The sequence below is a fragment of the Crinia signifera genome, chromosome 19 (assembly GCF_055691185.1).
Source record: "Crinia signifera chromosome 19, ASM5569118v1, whole genome shotgun sequence".
Lineage (NCBI taxonomy): Eukaryota > Metazoa > Chordata > Amphibia > Anura > Myobatrachidae > Crinia > Crinia signifera.
In genome coordinates, this window is record NC_139226.1 from 70731621 (window position 1) to 70747996 (window position 16376).

Sequence of the window (16376 nt, forward strand, 5' to 3'; positions counted from 1 at the left end):
AATGCCACTTTTTAATGATAGATCAAAGAGGTCTATAAAAGCTAGAAATATATTCCCTGAGGACGAAAATGTATTCTACTCAGATGATGAAGATTATTACAATCATCTCAACAACGCTGAGAAGTTAGCGATTAGAGAATTGAAAAGTTGGTATGACATACTGACGTTAGAAAAATATTTGGAGGTAAAAAGGATCCCAAGGGGTCTGAGGATCAACAAGAACCCAACAATGGGTAATGGTGATGAGACATTTATGAAGTCTTGGAACAGTATCTTGGAGGAATGTTCCAATAACCTAATGTCCCTAATTATTAGTGAAAGAAAAAAGGAAATCGCAAAAATTGAAACAGAAATCAACAAAATTGATAAGGCAACTGAGAAGTTCGCAGAAAGCGAAGAGTTCAAAAAAGATGTAATTGATCTTAAAATGAAATTAGAACAAACAGAGAACGAAATCGTTCAAAGGAAACAAAAAAAGTTTCAACGAGACAAAAACGATTATGTTAATGGTCAAGTACACAATTGGGCCAGTAGAGACAACCGTTGGACTCCAAAAGAAAGATCAGAATATCAGGAACGGAACACCCGACCTTATCAAAGGCAGAACTATAATAATCGAAAAGAACAGTGGCAGCAAAGATGGCAGAAACCAGTCTATACAAATGAAAGAGACTATAAATTTTCGAACTATTATGCTATGAACGCCACGATGGGACATAAAAGAAATACTTACAGAAATCGAACACCATCATATCAAAACCAACGGTGGAACCAAAATAACAGAAATCGGTCCTATAGGAGAGATTCAGAAAGTAGGCCATATAGGAAACGAACACCCTCACACGAATATCAGAGATCCGAACATTTTTTAGATGGGGGAAAGAAGTTTGTACCTCAGAAAGATCCCCAGTATATGGGAAGGAACAGTACCCCACAAGGAGTGAAACGAGGGCACAATGGAGAGGAAGAGGATGCCGAGGAGGTCGAAAGAAGTCCCACAAAAAGGAGAGCACTCACCATTCAGGGGAGTCAAAGACCGGGATTATTAACCTCTCTAAGAGGGAGCTTTCCCCATCACAGGTAGCAATCTTAAATAAAGGGCTCAAATTTGCACCTGATAACCAGGTGGACAAATTTGACCTTTTCATTGACTTAAATTAATACTTAAGAAATTTAACCCTTCAGAGACACTTTTTAAAGAATCCAAAACCTACGGATTCTGAAGTAACGATCAACCGAGTGTCTAATCCATCAAAGTTCTACCCGGTGGAATCTAGAGGCAGCCACCTGGAAATTTTCTATAATTTGGTGAATGAGGACTTCAAAAAGATGAAGATAGACGACCAACGTCATCGTAGCAACTTGACTCCTCAAGAAAAGAAGGCCATACAAACTTTAAAAAAAGATGACCAGCTAATTATCAAAAGTGCGGACAAAGGGGGAGCCGTGGTCGTCCAAACAAGGGACAACTATATAAGTGAGGCAAAAAAACTGCTATACGACGGGTATACCTATGTAGTATTGACCTCGGACCCAACAAATGAATACCAGGAGGACCTACTTAAACTTTTGTTGGAGGCCAAGGGAAAACTGCTAATCACGAAGGCAGAATTCGAATATCTCTATATTAAACATCCTAGAACACCTATTTTCTACCACCTACCCAAGGTGCACAAAAATAGAGAAACACCCCCTGGAAGGCCTATTGTGGGATACAATCTCTAAGTAGCAACCTATCCCATTTTGTGGATCTATTTTTACAGCCTTATGTACAAAAAAAACCCTCACATTTGAAGGACTCAAGTTCCTTACTAAGAGACATCAAGGACATCACCTGGGAGGAAGATTTCGTATGGCTGACAATAGACGTACAAGCGTTGTATTCATCTATACCTCACGAGAAGAGTATCGAAGCGGTTCGAACAATTCTGATGAGGTATAAGGAGAACACACAAGACGAAATCAATTTTATTGTGAGTAGCATAAAATACATACTTACCCACAACTATTTCAAATTCAACGAAACTTTCCACTTACAAGTCACCGGGACGGCAATGGGCACAAAATTTGCCCCCGCCTACGCGAACCTCCTGATGGCCATGTGGGAGGAACATCACATTTACAAATTAAGCCATATGCCGCATATCATCTTTTACCGTAGGTACATAGATGACCTCATTCTTATATGGAGGGGAACAAGCGAAACTGTGGAGAACTTCACCCGGGACCTCCAGATCAATGAATATAACTTGAAATTCACTCACAACTATCAACAAGAAACTATCGAATATCTTGATCTGAGTCTAACCGGAAGAGCAGGAGAATTAATTTCCACCAAAACCTACTTTAAGGAAGTAGAAGCAAACAGCTTTATCCCCTTCAACAGTTGTCATTTGTCAAGATGGAAAGAGGACACTCCCTATGCACAGTTCACTAGACTTAGAAGGAACTGCAGTAAGATCACCGACTTCGAAGAACAGTCCGAAGTCCTCGGAAGAAGATTCACTGAAAGAGGTTACGACCCGGTAAAAGTTGAAGACTCCAGGACAAAGGCCTTACGAAAACCAAGGGAAGAGATTCTCAAATTACAAACTGGAACAAAGATGAAGAAACCAGCTGAGAATAGACCTTTCATAGCCCAGTACAACAGGGAGAATGAAAAAATTAGGAGAATCCTTACAAGACACTGGGGCATATTATTGAAGGACTCTATCCTAGGCCCACACTTACCCTCAAAACCTACGGTTGTATACAGAAGAGCTGCAAACTTAAAGAGTATTATAGCACCAAGTACCTTAAAAAGTAACCCGGAAAAAAAGACACCAAGTACGTTCCTCACCAAGACAAACCGATGCTCACCCTGCGGGAAATGCATTTGTTGCAGACATATGGAGAAGACCACTTTTAAGTGTAGAATTAATAACAAAAAATTTTCACTTAATGCTCCAATTACCTGTATGTCAATGTACGTAATCTACAGAATAACCTGTGATTGCGGTCTGGCATACATTGGTAAGACAAAAAGACAAATCAAATTGCGCATTCAAGAGCATATGCGCAATATTAAAAACAAAGTGGTCACACATAGCCTACCAAGGCATTACCTGGAAAAGCATAACTCCCAGGTGGATAGTAACAACTTTAAGTTCACAGTTCTCGAACAAATATTCTCAGACCCAAGAGGAGGGGACAAAGATCTGAAACTATCGAAGAGGGAGACCTTTTGGATCTACTCACTAGACACACTTGTCCCAAAGGGACTCAATGAGAATGTGGACATAGTTTCTTTTTTGGGACATTAAGTAAAATCTTCCGCTAGTCCAAAAGCCTATTATATATCTCACAAGGGTGTAATTCCTTTTCCGTTTGTCCCTTCCTATTTTAAATTTCCTTTTCCTTTTCCTTGAATATTTGTAAAAGACATGCAAGATGATGAAGCTGTAAATATAAAGGCATCTCAAATATCATGAAAAAGAAACGAACAGTATCTCTCTCTTCCCTTTCTTTGGGTATGAAAATATAGTCATAAAATATATAAAAATAAAAAATAAAAATAAAAATAAATCAAAATAAAAACATTAAAAATTAATAAAATATTGGATTATGCACCATTAAGAATAAATTATAGTTTGTATATCACAAAACTACAAAATTTAGATTCCCTTATTAAAAATTTATTAAAATGGAATCCATTATTGTATTTATAACACAATCATTAATAATAATCACTTTGAATATAACACATTGAATAGTAGGAACCTACTGTATATATTTTTTTGCACCACTGTTTTTCTATATGAATAGGAACCTTAGTCTATGTACTATGGTTTCCCCCGAAGTGAGAGAACTAACTACAGAGAGAACTTCCGGGCGGAAGTATCTCTCAGATAATGGAACGCACGCCCGTTATAGGACGTCGCGTAGTAGTCCCATTGACTCTGGGATTGTATAATATATAACTAATCCCTGCTATCCCTGGAAGCCCACCATAATTTATGTAGCGGTATAAGGGGCACTAAAATATTAGTAAAAAGCTCTGGAACACCAAACCGGAAGTGACGTTCCGGGCTTCTTTCAGAGGACTAGGAACCTTTTTGCATACAATGTGGTTTCCCTGATGGTGGGAGAGCTAACCACAATGAGAGCTTCCGGGCGGAAGTAGCTCCCGAGGTATGGAACGCATTTGGAACGCACGCCCGATATAGGGTGATGCGCTGATATTCTATGGACATTAAGACTATATAGGATAGATCCCCGCTATCCCCGGCATCCCACCATAATATATTTACCAGCCTAAGGGGCATAATAGTATAAATAAAAGAGTTAGCTTGATTATACGAAACCGGAAGTGACGTTCCGGGTCCATCACTATATATATCAGCCTAGCGTGCACCAGTAGTCATCTGCAGCTATTTGGAGTGGCAGCTTGGGAGTTACAGTATACGTTCTTGGTAAGTTTCATGCCATATTGATATGCCTGTATATATTCCTATGTTATGTAATAATGCTGCAGGCTCACCCTGTGTTCTGCCACTGGCCACAAGGGAAGCAATAGCTTGATATCATACAGTCTTTCATGTTGCTACACTTGTATCAGTTTTATGAATCTTGTAAGCTTGTATGACACCCTGTGCCCTGTCACTGGTAACAAGGGATTTAATAGCCTGATGTAAACTAGAGATAAAATCTCTCATATTGTTACTCTTGTATTGATCTTGTATGATACAATGTATGTGCTTTTGTGATAATTAGAGATTACAACCATTAACTGATAGGATAAAGTTGAAGTTTTTTGATCAGATTCAATTACTATGTACAAAACTATATTATATCGTAGTATTATATACAGGATTTGAATTTTGTTGTACTCTAGTTTTGGGAGTATAGAATGCTCCAAACACCCATTTTTTGGGTTACTGCCAATTGAGATTTACGCATAATATCACCTGTGCTGACAGAAATCATATGGATCCCATATTATATTATTTTAGAGAGGACTGACGAGAAAACCCCTCTCCAAACCACCCATTTTTTTGCCCCATTCCATACTGAAAGGGGTATGTACCATCATTCCTATTTTTACCTCCTTCTTTACCTCCATTGAGAGAAATACGTACCTTCACCTCTGATGTTATTTCTAGCTTAATACCTGAAAAATATGTTCTGCTCTATAGAAATTGCAGAGACATCTTTTTAGTCGGTTCCAGTATCCCACTGAGGAACCAGCACAACCAGCTTTTTATCAAAGAACACATGCCAATGTGGTATGTATACTACTATTAAAATCGTTTTATATGTATTTATATAATTTTGTGTTTGGAAAATTTTTTTAAAGCTTAATTTGTTCTTCACCACCTAGAGTCATATGTAATACCCCTGATGAAGTCCATAGGACGAAATGCATCGGGTTATTGTGATTGAGAAGACTGGGACTGCATACGGAACAAATATTATTTTATAATAAATTGTACAACTTTTTTACCAGAAATGTCTATGTCCATCTGAATTTTAAGGTGGTGGTGGTGAATCAATAGGAGGCGCACGCTATATCTTTCCTATCCATATATATATATATATATATATATATATATATATATATATACATATATCGGAGGTGAAAAAAGGGCACTCACCATATTAAAAGTCATTTTAGGTTTTATTCCATGAAAATAGAAAAAGCTGACATACCATCGACGTAACGTGATGTTTCGGTCTTACAAAAGACCATCATCAGGATTTGATACAGCTTGAATTTCAACAACCGTCAGACAAGCAACCTGGCATCCATCCCTGGGGAGTATCCTCATAGAGATGGTCAATTTGAGTGCGGACTCTGCCGAAATCTATATATACATATAGATATAACCATAGTCCACCATTGCAGTATTCCATGCACTCCTCTCTGCTAGGCCCCATTCACCTGTTTGTGTGAATAGCAATCTGCACAATAAAATGTATAGTGGTTTTCATAAAAGTTTATTAACATTTTAAATACTTAAAACATATGAACTAGGTAAACTGGTAACTATAATTATAAAAATTTAAATATGAAACAAAACATGGCTATAACTATAATAACTAAAATGGTTTTATCTTTTTACAGTCCCAATGTCCAACGCAAAAGAACAAGAATTTTTAGAAGGGTTTATCGAGAAGTATCGTTCCCATGAATGCCTGTGGCGAACCAAGTCCAAGGAGTATTCAAATAAAATGAAAAGAACCCAAGCCTTGGAGGACTTGTCTCGCTACAGTCTCCCATTTCACCCAGAGGCCAATGTAGAATGGGTGCGGAAACGCATCCAGAATCTGCGCACGGTTTTCTTGAAGGAACACAAGAAGGTGGAGGCTGCAAAGAAGTCTGGTGCTGGAGTCGACGAGATGTATCAAACATCGCTCTGGTACTACGACACGTTGACGTTCACGCTCAGCCAGGAGTCGATGAGGACAGGAGTAGTCCTGATGGTCGAACATGATCACCAAGAAGTCACGGTGCATGAGGAGGATAATTCGCAGTCTACATTGGTGAGTCTACTTTGTTGGCTATCTAATTGATTCCTCCTGCCAATCCACAGCCCCCTCCCCATTAAAGTAGGCCATATACTCTTCCCTCACCTGTTTGGCTCGTGCACTCCTCTGGCAGATCTTGGTCTTCTTGGAGTGCTGTGCCTGTAGCCCTTTGCTGTGTGGCTTTTCTGCAGAGCAAATTGTGCAGGACACAGCACGCCGTGACAGCCCAGTCAATTTTGTCCACCCTCAGGTTAATGGCAGTGTGGAAAATGCGAAACCGGCTAGCCAGGATGCCAAAAGCATTTTCCACAACACGCCGTGCCCTGGATAGCCTGTAGTTGAAGATCCTTTTGTCATGGTTCAGGCCCCTTTGCGCATATGGCTTCATGACATGCTCGTGCAGGCCAAAAGCCTCGTCTGCCACAAACACAAAGTTAAGCCCCTGTTTAGTTTCCTGGAGAGACGGCAAGTGAAGGGTGTTCGCTATGAGCCTTTCGTAGACCTTTGTGTCCTTGAAAGTGCCACCATCCGATGCACGGCCATTCCTTCCTATATCCAGGAAGATAAACTCATAGTTCGCATTCACCACAGCCATTTGTACAATGCTAAAATAGCCCTTGTAATTAAAGTAGTAAGAACCACTATTGATAGGCTGGGCTATGCGGACATGTTTGCCATCAATGGCTCCACCGCAATTTGGAAAGTTCCATCGCTGTTCAAACTCCTCTGCGATGACTTTCCATTCATTCACGCTGGTAGGGAACTGAAATTAGAAGTAAATAGAATTGATTAGTAAACATGTTCAATTTTTTTACAGCTTGCTGAATACCCACCTCCAACCCCAGACCTGTCTGTCCTATCAGATAATGCATGTACATCGAGCGAAGCTCCCACTCCGGCACGCACTCCGCCACCCACCCTGGAACCCACTTTGCGTGGCAAAGGAAAAAAAGGAGAAGCAGCAGCACATGAAGAATTTATGATGCGGGCACAGCGAGTCCTGCAAAGAAACCCGGACAAACATGACAACTACTTCACTTATGTGGCTGAGTGTGTTCGCAACATGGCTCCGGACCAGCAACTTACTTTTGAAAAGTTATGCATGGAGTTGGTGTATAATGGCAGTTTAGGGTATCTCAACAGTGGCACTAAAATAGTTGGCATGGGTAGTGCACCAGACACACCACTGTCATTAGAATCACCAATGCCTACTCCGCCTGCCACCGTACCAGGCCAGTCGAGCACACTTCCAACACATACCCAGTCAACACCTACACAGCCTTCTCAACCCTCCCATTACCGTCAATTCTACAGTTCTTTACTGATAGAAGATCCGGAGTCTCCTGTTTTTGAGGATCGGTCTTAAAAAATAGGCTATTTTATCATTTACCATCGACATGGTCTCAGCTGCAGGTATGTGATGGCCACTGCTCACATGGCGTATGGCGCACATCAATGGGGCGGGACCATTGCATCTGCGCCATGCACCATGTGGGCCGCAGCCTTTACATATCTGCAGCAGACATCCTCTGCCACACAAGGGCCTGTTTCATAAGTTACCAGAGTGTCTTTTTTTTTTGTTTTCTACGTATATGCTGCTACCTGTACCTGCATTGCCAGAGGGAGAACAGGATTCTCCTCAATCTGGAGAGCAAACTCAATTTATTGCCCTTTTGTTGCCAATTTATTGCCCTTTGCCAATAGTATGGGGTACTGTGCGACAGACATCAATGGGGCCGGGACCATTGCATCTGCGCCATGCGCCATGTGGGCTGCAGCCTTTACATATCTGCAGCAGACATCCTCTGCCACACAGTACCTTATCCCTACTGTTGTAAGGGCCTGTTTCATAAGTTACCAGAGTGTCTTTTGTTTTGGTTTTCTACGTATATGCTGCTACCTGTACCTGCATTACCAGAGGGAGAACAGGATTCTCCTCAATCTGGAGAGCAAACTCAATTTATTGCCCTTTTGTCTTTGCCAATAGTATGGGGTACTGTGCGACAGACATGGTCTCAGCTGCAGGTATGTGATAGCCATTGCTCACATGGCTTATGGCGCACATCAATGGGGCTGGGACCATTGCATCTGCGCCATGCACCATGTGGGCCTGTACTTATTGGGAAAGTTTAAACTGGGTCATACATACTTAAATGTTTATATATAGTGTGTTTTTTTGTACAATATCTTTTATATGGTATTATAATATATTTGTGTTGACACAATAAATCTATTTACTATTTTACTATTTACACATGTTTTACATATGAAAGGCCTTAAAAAAACTGTTTCTGTCCTAGGCCTACATTATAAATAATTTTTTTTTGTTTGCACAATAAAGTGTACGGTGTATTTTTCATCCTTACCTTGCAATACTGGTACTGCAGCACCTTCACAATGGCTTTGCAGGTCTCCGGGATGATGAGGCCCAAAGCTTGCGGGGAGATGAGGGATCCAAACTTCAGGTCAGCAAGAGACCATCTTGTCGCCAGAAACCTCAGGGTCACCACCAGCCGTTCCTCAGCAGGGATAGCCACGCAATACTTGGTATCCTGCTTCTCGATGTGGGGAGTCACCAGACGCAGCAATTCCTGGAATGTAGCATCATCCATCCTCAAAAAGTTCCGGAAATCGTCTGGGTTATTTTCCCTGATGTCCCTGAGCAGTGGCATGTGCGAACGAGTCTGACGCTGCAGTAGCCACTGCTTTGTCCAGCATGATCTTGCTCTCCTGCGCTGGGCCCTCTGGCGCCTGAGCTTCAGCACTGCATAATAGAGCAGGTAATGTTGCTGGTGACTACCCATCACTGCATTCTCCATAGTGCAGGTTAAAAGACACTTTGAAATGGCAGGCAAAACAAAGTAATGTGTAAATAGCTATGTCCAGCGTTCAGCAGGTATAAACCAAGCCTCACTAGTAACAAAGCAGAAATACACTGTTTTAAAATGGCTGCTGCTATTCCTATCCCCTCTGCTAGTCCAGCCCCTTCATTTAAATTTCAAAGGCCAATCTGACGACGGTCGCATGTGTTCTTGCAAAAAAAAAACAGCGATCCGACCGTCTTAACGACCATCACGGGCGCATCGGGATCGGATCTAGATCGTTCCGCAAAAAAACCACAATTTTTGCTAATCGTTTGCTGGGGACTGCCTGGGAGCTCCCGGGAAGTCCAAGGGAAATCGTTCCATGGTCGTCTATCGGTCGTGGATGACGGTGGTCGTCCTGGTGTGTACCCTACATTAGGTTTTAAACAAGGAATAGGGGAGTCACCATGGCTCTCTCACAGGTGGCCATTAACAGAGCAGGGGATGAGGCTACATTGCGGGTATTAAGCCAGGCATGGGGCAGGCAAGTGGGCATTTATTGAGTGCAGGGGGGGCAGCTCATGGGGGTGGCACCCATCTGGCAGTTAATCCAGGGAGCAGGCACTGGCAGTAATAGAGGGAACCTTCCGGGGCTGATGGGGGTGATCAGATCCAAGCAGGCATTTAATGAACGCAGGGCAGTGCGGAACCCAGGTGGCTCTGGGGGGGAGGGGTGGCACCCATCCGAAATTCAGCCAGTGAAAGGGCACTCTCCGGTGGCCATTGAAAAAGCAGGGGATGTAGGCACTGGTTCAGGTATTAAGCCAGGGATGAGATATGACAAGGTGGCATTTACTGACCACAGAGGGGGGCGGCACCCCCCCAGCAATTAGGCCAGGGAGAGGACGCTTGCAGGTGACCAATAATAGAGCAGGGGATGGGCATGGCATTTAATGAGCACTGGGGACGGTGCACCAGCGCAGGATGGGGCAATGCAAGTGGGCATTTACAGAGTGCAGGTAGGGCACCACCTGGCCAGCAATGTAGCCAATGAGAGGGTGCTGGTGGATTTGATGGTGTCATGCGGATTTCAGGAAGAGAGGCGTGACCAGCAGGAGATGGGTTAAAACAAGCAGGTTTAATGAAATAACTCATACAAAGAATAATATAACCAGCATCAATACTTCTTGAGTGGACGATAATAATGGATAGCAACAAGTCTCTGATATATAGCAAGAAAACACAAATAGCAGTCTTTTGCATAGAAAAAGTAAAACAAGATGGCAGTCCTTGCATAAACAAGATAATCAAGACTGCAGTCTTTTGCATAAACAATAGTTCAGGCAGCTTGGATTAAATTAAGAAGAATACCTGAGGATTGGATAATTGAAGATTGGATGATTGGAGATTGGACCAGGCTGGAATCAGACCAGCAGGGTATGGTGATGAGCCAAGTTCCAGGGAGGAAGACAAATGGTGAGTGTGGCTTGCCAGAGACAGCAGCGATGGGATCAGAGGCCAGCAGGGACAACCAGCTGGAAAGCGCAGTGCACTAGGATGGCCAGAACGTCCCCTTGCTTACAGGCTGAGGAAACAAGTTGTACTGACTCAGATTGCCTTCGGCATATCCCCTTTATCCCAAGGGAAGGACTGCCATAGGCTGATTGGACAGAATGGGAGGAGAAGCCTTGACCTGGCCAATTACTGCATTTGCCCTCAAGCAAGATGGTGGCACCGTACTCCGGTGCCAACCTCCTGACAGTCAGACTGCCACGCCTCTATTTGAATCCATGCTTGCCGCTCACAGCTGCACACCACCACCACTGCCACCCAAACCGGACCCCGGCAGACACACGACAGCTGCCAGCGGGCACAGAGGGGTGAGTACTGTACCTGCCGTGCTAAGCTGTGGCGGCGTGTACCCCCTCCTTTGTTAGTGGCCCCAGGACACATACGAAGCTTGTGAGGATTTCTTAAGAAAAATGAAGTAACAAGTTTGGGGGCATGTAAGTCTTTCTCCTCTACCCACGAATTCTCTTCAGGACCGTAACCGGACCACTCTACTACAAAATTGAAGACGGGGGTTCCAATGGCGACAATCTACGATTCTTTTAACCTCAAATTCAGCATCCGCTATGGCTTTGACCAGAGGATGTTTGGGAAATTGCTTCTGATAATTGGCGGAGCCAACTTCATGGACAGCAGACACAGATTTCAAGAAGATAACCAGACTTGATCTTGAACTTTAAAACTAGGAGTTGCACGTCTCTTCCTATCAGCGGATCTTTTGTACCGAACTGAAGCCTTGAGAAGAGATTCATGTTACATTAGACCAGATTTTAGTAAAACGATGAAGAGAAGATGTTACAGCAGGTACTTTGACAGGAGGTAGATCTGTGAAATCTGGAGATCGAGGATGCTTCCTATAAACAGTGAAGAAAAGAGTGGTACCAGAGGAGGAATGATAAGAGTTGTTATGAGCTTATTCTGCCCAAGGGAGCAGATCCAGCCAGTCGTCCTGTGAAGAGGATACAAAAAGACGAATGAAGGCTTCCAGATCTTGGTTTACCTGTTCAGTGTGCCCATTGGTTTGAGGATGATAGGCAGTAGAAAACTTATGTTTAATCTGCACTGCGGCACATAGGGATCTCCAGAACCTGGCGACAAACTGCACCCCTCGGTCAGAAATGATCTCTTTTGGAAGTTGCGCTAAAGCTGGAGATGAAGGAAGAGAGTTTAATGGGAAGAAATTAGCCATTTTGGAAAATCTGTCCACCACAACCCAGATGACAGAATGTCCCTTAGAAGGAGGTAATTCGGAGATGAAGTCCATGGATAACTGGGTCCATGGTTCTGTGGGTACTGGTAGCGGGCGGAGTTCCCCTGAAGGAGAGGAACGAGGTGTATGCACAAGGATGGAGTTCTTGATTTTCATCTCGCTGAGAAAGAATAGCCCCTACCCCCTCAGAAGAGGCATCCACTTCAAGCTTGAAGGGTTTGGTGACATCAGGCTGTAAAAGAATGGGAGCAGAAAAAAAGGCAAAAACAAAGTTGAAATGCTCTGACTGCCTCAGTCGGCCAATGGGCTGGATCTGCTCCTTTCTGGGTGAGAGCTGTGAGTGGTGCTGCAATAGTGGAAAAGTCTCTGATGAAATGGCTATAGTAGTTTGAAAAGCCCAAAAAGCACTGAATTCCCTTGAGGGTGCTAGGAGCCGTCCAATCAACTTTACCTTTTCCTTTTTTCTGGACTGGACAGAATATGTCCCAGGAATGGAATGGAGGAAACTTTGAAAAGACTTTTCTCAAGTTTGCAAAAGCGTTGATTTTGTCGAAGTCGATGTAATACCTCTTTCACTGTTCTCCTATGCTGAAGCAGGTTGGGTGAAAAGATAAGGATTGTCATCTAAATAGACCACCATGGAAGAGTACAGCATGTCTTGAAAGATGTAATTCACGAATTGCTGGAATACGGCAGGAGCATTACAGAGGCCAAAGACCAAGTACTCATATGTCCATCATGAGTATTAAAAGCTGTTTTCCACTCGTCTCCTTGTCGGATGCGTATCAGATTATAAGCATCTCGTAGATCGAAATTGGTAAACACTGTAGCACCCTTGACCTTGTCAAATAACTCAGTGATGAGTGGAAGAGGATATCGAATCTTAATTGTGATGTCATTTAAGCCACAATAGTCTATACAGGGACTCAAGGATCCATCTTTCTTTTTGACAAAGAAGAAGCCTGCTCCCGCTGGTGAGGTGGATGGTGTAATAAACCCTTTTCAAGGTTCTACTTGATATAGTTGGACATGGCTTTGGTCTCTGGGAGAGACAGAGGGTAAATACGACCTCTGGGAGGAGTTTTCCCGGGAATTAACTTGATAGGACAGTCCCACTGTCGATGAGGAAGAGTATCGGCCCCGCCTTTGCTGAAGATGTGATGATAAGGGGTTCCCCAATCATTCAGACACCGAGCAGATGAAACCAAAGTAAAGGTTTATTTTCCACAGCACACACAAATAGATAAAAACCGGAGCAAGAGGCAAATGTAGTTTAGAAACATCCAGGTAGAAGTCCAAAAAGGCAGTCCTTGTAGCGTCACAGTTCCAAACCAATTCCACAGAGCAAACTATCCACACAGCAGCGATAGCAGATTAGTCCTCTGAATTCCACAGGGATCCCCACCGCAACCCTATCACATATACCACACAGCCGTGATAGTGCAGGAGACCTGGAGACCTGTATAAAGTCCACACAGCACTGGACACCCCACACAGGAGCTGTCAATCTTCTCCTGCCCACCTGCTGTGTCAGGTTCCACAATGTCTGCTACAGTTCAGAGATGCTCAAAGAAGTGCAAATACATAGAACAATCACAGGGTAATTGGGTTATGTCCTGATCACCCCTTGTGGAGAATGCCTGTTGGTGAAAGTATACACTTTTCCCCTGGATACTTCCTGTATGACCATATAAGGGTAACAGCATATGATCTACAGGCTAATACTATATGAATGAAGCCCTGGGGACATACACACAAACATGGGGAATAGATACATACACAAGAACAATAGGGCTAAAATGTACATTAATTACTACACATAATAAAATATCATAACTACAGTTTTACTCAGAATCTGATAACCTCACAGAAGACATCAGAAAATTGGCTATACTGCAGAGGTAACGAAGACAAGGACGATGATGACGAGGAAGGAGGTGACAAAGAAGAATATGAAGATGATGACGAAGATGCTGAAGAATGTACTTCCTGCAGAGATATTGCTCGATATAGGCAAGAGGAGCAGTGTGAACCCCACGCCATAATTTTCATAGTAGACTAGTCAATATGAGGGTTATGTTTAGCCAACCAGGGCATTCCTAGAACGATATCATGGGAAGTTTCGGAAATAACAAGAAGTTCCAAGAATTCACGAGCAGGCTCTATCTGCAGTTCTAACGGATGTGTTCGTAAAGAAACTTGACCGTGAAGAATTCCACTGCCATCTACTGCGGTGAGATATACAGGTTGATCCAGGGTCTGTACTGGGATGGAGAATTGGGTAGTCTGGAAGAGATTAAATTTCCTGCTTCTCCAGAATCTAGCAGGGCATTCAATCTGATTGTTCTTTGTGGTGTGATGAGCTTGACGAAGATAGTGGAATCAGTCAAGGTGGAAGATGGCAGTAATACTCCTAGCCGGCGCTCCTCCTTGGCGACTAGGAGCGGTCATTTCCTGGACGACGGGTACAGGTAGTGACAAGAAGAGAAGCAGACCCACAGTACATACATAAATTTTCTTTCTTCCTTCGAGCCTTTTCTTCTACTGATAAACGGAAACGGTTGCCTTGCACAGATTCATCAGCAGGTGGTGTCACGGAAGAAGCAGGTTTGGTGAAAGGAGCACTTCTGGAAGATGATGCAAAGCCTGTGAAGGACTGGGAACGTGACAGATCAAAGCAGTTTCTCTCCAACTGACGCTCTTGTAAGCGGAGATCTACTTTAGTACAGAGTGAAATTAATTCGGCCACGGTGTCTGGCATGTCACGGGTAGTGAGTTCATCTTTCAAATGGCCAGCCAAGCCACTCCAGAAAGAAGACGACAGAGCCTCCTCATTCCATGACAGCTCAGAAATGAGGGTTTGAAATTGAACAACGTATTGACCTACAGGTCGACTGGGGGGGGGGGAATCTTAGAATGCACACCCGATTTACATGAGGTGCTATCATGCTGGGACTTGTAGTTCTGCAAAGAAAGACATGTGGTGCAGATGCACACTCCATATTATTAATCAAAATCAATTAATAATAGAGGTTCTTGGTATATTCATTGGCCAAGAAATATTTGCCCACCAACCAGCTTCACGGTAACCTCATTTCTGGTGGGTCCCTAATACTAAGAATCTGGGGCGCGGAACCCCAAAAAGGCCAGCATAAGCCAGTCACCCGAGGGCAGCACACAAGTGAAAAACTAAGCTATAAATGTGTGTTAATAAGAAAGAAGCAGGAGCTAGAGGTTAAAAAGTGTTGTGCTAGGAAGTATAATATTAGTGAAAATAAATAGTGCTAAATAAATGTTAGGGTGTGCCACCCCGAAAGTAACTCGGTTACACCAACCCAAGGGGAGCCGCGCCCCAAATCCATCTCCAAGACTAGCAATTAGTGTAAATTTTTAGGTCTTACCTTCATTGTGCCCTCAGTTTGCAGTCTGTGGCTACCAGGGACCAAACTGGTGAACTACTGTTCAGATCAGGTGGGCGGGGTGCTACTCTAAGTTGAAGGAGTCCCAACCTTCAGGTGTACAGGTGTACACAATGTTAGCTTATGGGGGGGGGGGATCTTAGAATGCACACCCGATTTACATGAGGTGCTATCATGCTGGGACTTGTAGTTCTGCAAAGAAAGACATGTGGTGCAGATGCACACTCCATATTATTAATCACAATCAATTAATAATAGAGGTTATTGGTATATTCATTGGCCAAGAAATATTTGCCCACCAACCAGCTTCACGGTAACCTCATTTCTGGTGGGTCCCTAATACTAAGAATCTGGGGCGCGGAACCCCAAAAAGGCCAGCATAAGCCAGTCACCAATATATACCAAGAACCTCTATTATTAATTGATTTTGATTAATAATATGGAGTGTGCATCTGCACCACATGTCTTTTCCTACAGGTCGACTGCCCTGACGAATTTGTAGAATTTCTGTAGCGGCTGAAGACACTCTGCCTGGTTCATCATATATCCTTCTGAAGGTGGAAATAAAGGCAGGATAATTGGAAAGTAATGTGTCAGACCTCTGATGGTGTCGTGCGGATTTCAGGAAGAGAGGCGTGACCAGCAGGAGATGGGTTAAAACAAGCAGGTTTAATGAAAGAACTCATACAAAGAATAATATAACCAGCATCAATACTTCTTGAGTGGATGATAATAATGGATAGCAACACGTCTCTGATATATAGCAAGAAAACACAAATAGCAGTCTTTTGCATAGAAAAAGTAAAACAAGATGGCAAAGACTGTATAGTCAAAATCGCATGCAGATCGTAAACAGATCGTATGTAG